The 8137-nt window shown below is 36.7% G+C and overlaps 1 non-coding gene across 1 annotated transcript; it reads left to right on the forward strand.

The window, feature by feature from the left end:
• Window positions 1–139, forward strand: LOC121806042. Its single transcript, XR_006051581.1, has one exon. It is a non-coding gene; the product is annotated as a small nucleolar RNA Z247 (small nucleolar RNA).
• The last annotated feature ends 7998 nt before the right edge of the window (window positions 140–8137 follow it).

Below are 8137 nucleotides of genomic sequence, written 5' to 3' on the forward strand. Positions count from 1 at the left end.
AAAGTGACAGATGAAGATCAGATCCTGCACATTCTGAGTGGCCTTGGAATGGAATATGATCCCGTTATGGTGACTATCACTTCAAGGGTTGAGCCTACAACTGTAGCAGAAGTAAGTGCTTTGTTGCATAGTTTTGAAACACGATTAGAATCTGGAAGAAATTCATCCGTTAATCTGGATGGTTCACAACCCTCTGCTAATGTTGTTAACATGTCCGAGTCAAGAAAGGAAAGTGGTTATGGAAGAGGAAATCCACAATTTTTTAACAGGTTTCAAGGAAATAGGGGGGGACACTCCTTTAGGGGTGGAAGAGGTGGAAGGGGAGGAAGAGGCTTCAACAACCGTTTGGTTTGTCAGCTCTGTCAGAAACCGGGACACTCCGCTGATAGATGTTGGAGCAGATATGAACAATCCAGTGGCTTCAACTCACATCCTAGACCGCAGCAAAATCTCTCCTACCAGCAAACTCCCTTTCACCCTTCAAATCCTACTGCTAATATAGCTCAGGCCCGGGGATCACACTTCCAACCACGGCCTGCTCATCAATCAATATCTGAATATGGGTTTGACAACAACTCCATTTCCTCATGGTATCCCGACTCAGGAGCTACTCACCATATTTCAAATGACATCTCAAACCTGAACTCTAGCACAGAGTATCAAGGAGGTACTGAACTTCTTCTTGGCAATGGTAGTGGAGTTAAAATTGCTAATATTGGTCAATCTCATGTGATTACTTCATCTGCTATTCATTCTAAATATCTTCATCTCAAAAATATTCTTCATGTCCCAGATGTCACTAGAAATCTCCTTAGTGTGTCTAAATTTGCAAAGGATAACAATGTTTTCTTTGAATTTCATCCTACCTTTTGTCTTGTCAAGGACCAGGAATCCAAAGCAGTCATTCTCAAGGGCACCCTTGATCAAGGGTTGTACCAATTCTTGCTTCCCAAGCAATCCAAGCCACCTATCAGTTCAAATCTTTCAAATTCAATCAAGAACAACATCAAGCAACCTACTGTCTGCTCAGCTCAACTAGGACCTGCTGCTGTTCCCATTTCACTTCCTTGTTTTGTTAATTCCGTTTCTGTCCCTAGCATAGATCTATGGCATAAAAGGTTAGGACATTGTGCTTTTGATGTTGTTGAGAAAGCTCTTCAAAGTTGCAATATTTCCTTCAACTCAATAAAATCTAGCTTACTTTGTCATCCTTGTTGTATTGCCAAATCTCATCGCTTACCTTACACTCCTTCTACTGCTCAACATTCATCTCCGCTTGAATTAATTCACAGTGATTTGTGGGGACCATCTCCCATTGTTTCAAGAAATGGATTTTCCTACTATGTGACGTTTATTGATCACCATAGTAGATTCACATGGCTGTATCTTTTAAAATCTAAAGGGGAAGTTTTGAATGTTTTCAAAGCCTTCAAAGCTATGGTGGAAAATATGTTATCCTGCAAAATTAAAGTTCTTCAATCGGATTGGGGAGGAGAGTTTCAAGGAATGTCTTCTTTTTTACAAGAATGTGGTATTTTACACAGAATATCATGCCCTTACACACCACAGCAAAATGGTTTAGCAGAGAGAAAACATAGGCATGTGGTTGAAATGGGGTTAGCTTTAATGTCTCAAGCTGGTCTTCCGTCAAAATTTTGGGATGATGCCTTTACTACAGCATCTTTTCTCATCAATAGAATTCCAGCAAAACCTATTCTATTCAAAACTCCCTTTGAACTTCTTTTTAAAGCCAAGCCTGACTATACTCTTCTGAAGGTATTTGGGTGCTTGTGTTATCCATTTATGAGACCCTACACCAAAAACAAATTGCAAAACAGATCTGAAGCAGCAACATTCATAGGTTATAGTTCCTCTCACAAGGGTTATAAGGCACTTCTCCCATCTGGAAAAATCATTGTCACTCGTGATATCCTTTTTGATGAATCCAAATTTCCCTTTCTGTCACCGTCTACACATGCTTCTATAAATCCTGTTGTTCCTTTGCCCTCCTTCTCTCTCCCTCTACATCAGCCTGATATCGCTCCACACACTCAGCAGAGTCCTCGACCTACAGTCAGCACCTCGGTCTCAACACCTTCTACTCCTCCTACTTTACCGCAACCTAACTCTATTATGACTCCTACCTCTATTTCATCTCCTAATCATGTGAACTTTTCCCCAATTCATACAGAATCTACTGATCCACCCCCTGCCACACCTCCTGAAGCACCTCCCGCTGCGGCACCTTCTACCAATGTGCATCCAATGGTCACTCGTGCTAAAAGAGGCATTTTTAAACCCAAACTCTATAATACTTCTATACCCTCCCACACTCTTCCCAAATCTGTTATTGCTGCCCTTCTTATTCCTGTTTGGAAGGATGCAATGTTGGCAGAATTTCTAGCTCTTCTCAGAAACAAGACATGGACATTAACTATGCTGCCACCTGGTAAAATTGCTATTGGTTGCACCTGGATTTTCAAACTAAAGATGCATGCAGAAGGTTCGATTGCAAGACACAAGGCTAGACTCGTGGCTCAAGGCTTCTCTCAACTTCCTGGCTTCGACTTTACTGAGACCTTTAGTCCAGTAGTGAAGCCAAGCACCATCAGGATTATTCTCAGTCTTGCTACTTCATCACAATGGAAAGTTACTCACCTTGATGTGAATAATGCATTCTTACATGGTGATTTGAAGGAAGATATTTATATGAGGCAACCCCCAGGTTTTGAGCAAGGAAACCCCAATCTTGTTTGCAAGCTGAATAAAGCTATCTATGGACTCAAACAAGCCTCTCGGGCTTGGTTCTTTACTGTCCACTCTGTCCTCTTATCCTTGGGGTTCTCTCAATCAAGAGCCGATGCCTCACTTTTCTACAAGATCAACAATTCGGAAGTTATCTACTTATTGATATATGTTGATGATATTCTAATCACAGGTTCTAATCCTTCTTCGATCCAGCAAGTAATTGATCAACTTGGCACTCATTTTTCACTCAAAGATCTCGGGGAAGTGAAGCATTTTCTTGGTGTTGAGGTGTCTAAAACTAAAGAGGGACTTCACCTCAACCAAGCTGCCTACATCAGAGATCTTCTCCAAAAATTGAGTATGCAAGAAGCCAAGGGATATTCTACACCTATGATCTCTAATTCTCATCTTTCTAAATCGGAGGGGAATCCAACTGTAGATGGGAAGATGTTTCGAAGCACAGTAGGAGCACTACAATATGTAACAATCACACGTCCTGAAATTAGTTTCAGCGTGAACAAAGTGAGCCAATTCATGTCATGCCCTTTGGACTCACATTGGAAAGCAGTGAAACGAATTCTTCGCTATTTGGCAGGATCAATTGACTATGGTATACATATTCGAGCCTCGAACACAGTGGTCACTGCGTTCTCAGATTCGGACTGGGCTGCTGATCTCGATGATAGAAAATCCATAAGTGGGTATTGTTGTTATCTTGGTGTTAATTTGATTTCATGGAGTTCCAAGAAGCAATCAGTTGTTTCTAGGTCGAGTACAGAGGCAGAATACCGTAGTCTAGCTCATGCAGCTTGTGAGGTAACATGGATCAGTTCACTGTTGAGTTCATGGAGTTCCAAGAAGCAATCAGTTGTTTCCTCTTTCGATCACCATCACTCATATCTCTCTATCAATTCGTTTTGTTCCATCAATGTAAACTCTGTCGTCTCCGTCGGCGATCTCGAAGGCTCAACTCTCCGCCTATCTTCTTCTCTCATCGCCGCTGCAATTCGCCACAGTCTCTGCGCGAACCATGATGGCTTCAACGCTGCCCGTCGCCATTCGATCCAAGAAATTTCTCCTCCGTCGATCATTGTCGCTGATGTCACCAACTCACGAACTCCTCTGTCACCGCAGTGCAGCGACTGTGAGCTCGCATCGAGCAGCTCCTTCAAACGGGCTGCTGCCCGTCATGAGTGGTCCACCGCTGTCTCACTCCCTTGTCGTGGCAATTCTCATCACCGCTCGTCCTGTCACCCGCCTTAAAGAAAAACGCCTCGCATCCTCATTCGGCTGCTACTTCTGTCCGGAAAGATTTCGTGGGCAACAGTTCCATCGAAGACTTATTCTTCTTCCCCTCCCAAAACTCTCTCTCTTTTCACGGGATTTATGGAGTGAGGGGAGACAGTTTTCAACGTGGAGAAAAGAGTGGGAGGCGATTTTCTCTTTTATTTATTTTTTGAACGTGATTCTGATAAATTTTGATTTGTTTGGTTATTTATTTGCAGATCACGGAGGAGTATAATCTTTACATAATCTTTATTTAATATTTGAATTAATGTCGACTGATGATCAAATCAATAGGGATAATATTTAATTAGATTAGTTTAATTCACATTCCATTGTATTTTATTTTAAATTGTGCCGTCCACAATTTATTTATCACGGAATGGATTTTTATATTATTTAATCAATTTCCTCGGTCAAGCTCACGAATTGAGTCCAATATATATATTCCTCACGGAAAGGAATTATTTTAATCCGCGTAATAATTTATTTCACAATTTCTAGTCCAGCGACAAATTCCACTCAACAATTAATTCACGGACCCTTGCAATATTAATTGCATTAAATGCAAGTACTTTGTGGTTCAAAAAATTAGGTTTAGAAAAACGGGGCGTTACATCCTACCAACCTTAACAGAAATTTCGTGTAACACCCCTTACCAGGTAGGTAAACCCACCGAATACTGGATGTCACGTTTCAGTATCGACAACCCGTACTGAAATTTTTCTATTTTCTTTAAAAAGCACAATTAAAATCTATTACATTTAAAAACTTAACATTTATTCAGCGGAAGATCAAAGACTTTTAACCATGTTGACTACCAGTGACCCGCCAAAAATTGCAAAGCTGCGCAACCACACTGACATACTATCAACTCTAACTTGCAGGGGGTAAAAGAAGATAGGAGTGAGCTTTCCACAGCTCAGTAGATATATCCAAACTATGAAAATCAATTCTCTAATCTAAACTATATTGAGACTTTTACATTATTTATCTTTTACTTATAACCATTCATTCTTAGCACTTCCCACTTTCATAATTTACTATATTAATCTTTTACTCGTCAACACATATTAATTTCCGTATCGCCTTCCATATGTTGTCATTTCTTAAGACATCATATATCATCATTCTTTTCTTGTATTACCACATATCACTTTATCACAACATCTATACGTTCACCGTGTTTTCCAGATAATATCTCATATCAATACTATCACATTACACCATAATTCTTCATATACTTACTTACAAAAGACATGTTTCCATATAATTCCTTAATTTATTCAATTAGCTAATTATTATTTATTCACACTTATTCTTATCTTATAAGCATATTACTTCCCATAATCTGTCATACGTCATATTTCCATATCCAAAGTCATTCAGTCATTTATAACTTTATGTCACATTCTTATCCACACACCAACGCAGGCAAATCGCAAGCGTTAACCTATTTCAAACACATATAACAATCACCAAGGTACTCATATACCGAAATACATATAATCAGAAATAATATACAACCCATATCATAAACAATTTCATATCCATATACATATGCCTCTCTATTCCTTTTTATTATTCTGTGACGGATCAATACTGGTATCTGCCCGGGATTTCCAATATGATTGACCCGAAGGTCCCAATATAATTGACCTGTAGGTCCCAATATGATTTGACCCGAAGGTCCCAATATAATTGACCCGTAGGTCCCAATATGATTTGACCCGAAGGTCCCACTGTGATTTGACCCGAAGGTCCCAATATGATTTGACCCGAAGGTCCCAATATGATTGACCCGTAGGTCCCAATATGTCCACTGTGATTTCAGATCCAGGGCAAGACCGTCACAGATCCTCTTTAGTCGAATGATTCATATAATTCCAATATCATATGCAAAACATATCAATTTCATCAATCACATATCCATATCTTATCCTACCAAATAATTCGAATATAACATATTAAATATATCTGTTGCACCAATCACATATCCATATCGTATTCCACCATCAATATCAAATAACGCATAACCATATTTAGTTCACACCATATAACCCAAATATTCACCACAATCAACATATAGCAATCAACCACATAATATATGTAAAATTAAAAGCGTGATTCATACACACTTCAACACATATTGTCACATTTCACACCATATTATTTCTATCATCATCAGATAATTATATTTATACCATTTCTTTGTAGAACTTTCATATCAGGTTTATAAATATCATAATAATTCCAATTGTGTTTTCTAATGACATATATACAATTATCACATAGAAAAACACATTATTATACATTTAGTTCATATAGTTCAAACCAGAGAAGTAAAGTTCATAGTAAGGATATCCTACCTCTTAGGCTTATGAACATAAGCATATTTCACCTTGATGCTTCTCTACCTTCTAGATTCACTCCTTTGTCTTCAAAACGCACTATAGGTTCCTTCGCCTATTTATAATAGGTATCCCAATCGAACTCCAGATTCCTCTTCTTATTCTACAATCCTTGATCCATGTTATTTTCTTTGTGCTTTCTCGTTGAGCCTTCTTCTCAATTTTCTTTTTAACACTTTTCTCTCACTCACGAGGCTTTTTCCTTTCTTTTCTATCCTCTCTTTTCATATTTTCTTCCTCTTTTTCCCTTTTCCTCTCTTTCTATTTTCAAATAATACAAAGTGATTCTTACTACCTCAAAACTACACACGTCAGTTGCACATGAAATAGAAATTGCCATCTCACTTTCTTTTCTTACACCTGTCCTATTTCATCCACGTAAAAACTAGACACTTATTATTGAAAACAAACTATGCATATGTATAAATACATTAGTTATTAAAATATTGGACAAAAATCCAAACACATGCACATAGACGTAATATATATATATATATATATATATATATATATATATATATATATATATATATATATATATTTATTAACTTCATTCATTAACTCTATATTACATATGGTTAGTTTAATTCCATTATACTATCACATTTTTATTTAATAACATCACTTATAAAACCAAATAATAATTCATGTGTATGAAATGCCAAAATAATATTTTCAATTATAAAATAATATATATTTTTGGTCAAGGATGTTACAATTCTTCTCCCCTTTAAGGAATTTCGTCCTCGAAATTTCACTTGATTTAAATCGCTATAAACATTTATCGTATCATATCATCTAATCTCATATTATCTTTTAATTTCGCACAACCTTCGTATTTTCATATAACATCATTTAATCTCTTATAATCACATGTAACTTTATCCAATCTTACTTTGACTTCCTGGAACTTACCGAAATCACAATCCTATGCCACTTCATAAAATTTATAGAATATAATAGTAAAAGTGCACAACTTGATAATAGCATACCACACAAATTATTGTGAGTTAATTCAAAGAATATATCACAATCTTAACACAACCACATTTCACAATCACATAATAATATTATTACTATCTTTTATCAGTCATTTAGCACATCATGCTTTCTATCTTATCACAACCATTTATTCACATTATAGTTACATACATTTCTCTGAATTGTATCACATACTTTTATTTTAGGTCGCCTTGCACTACATATCACTTCCATTATACTTATTTTCGCTTATTACCTTTTTTTTATCAAACCAACAAATCACAACAAAGTTCAAATATCAAGTCAATATTCATCAAAAACCATATTTATTTTCAAATCCCATCATATATCGAGCATAAGCATTTTTACATTCTAAATTTATTTTCAAATATATAATTCATATGAATCTCTTTCTTTCAATCATATCATATTTCACCTCATATGACTTAGTTTCGAATACATTCATCTATCTCATGCAGCGCACAAATTTTCCATCGTATCACATTATATGCATATAGCTCACTTTCTAGCACCGTATAGTCCATTTAGAGCACGCAGTCACATATATCATCACTTCATCCAAAACATTATATAGCTCCACACATTCACATCTCAATATTCATCATCACAACATTAAATCTCGAACTCTTAGTACTAGTATCAGAACTCAATGAAAACTCATATAACAAGATCTAAATACATGGACCATATAT

This window comes from Salvia splendens, chromosome 5 (genome assembly GCF_004379255.2).
Source record: "Salvia splendens isolate huo1 chromosome 5, SspV2, whole genome shotgun sequence".
NCBI lineage: Eukaryota > Viridiplantae > Streptophyta > Magnoliopsida > Lamiales > Lamiaceae > Salvia > Salvia splendens.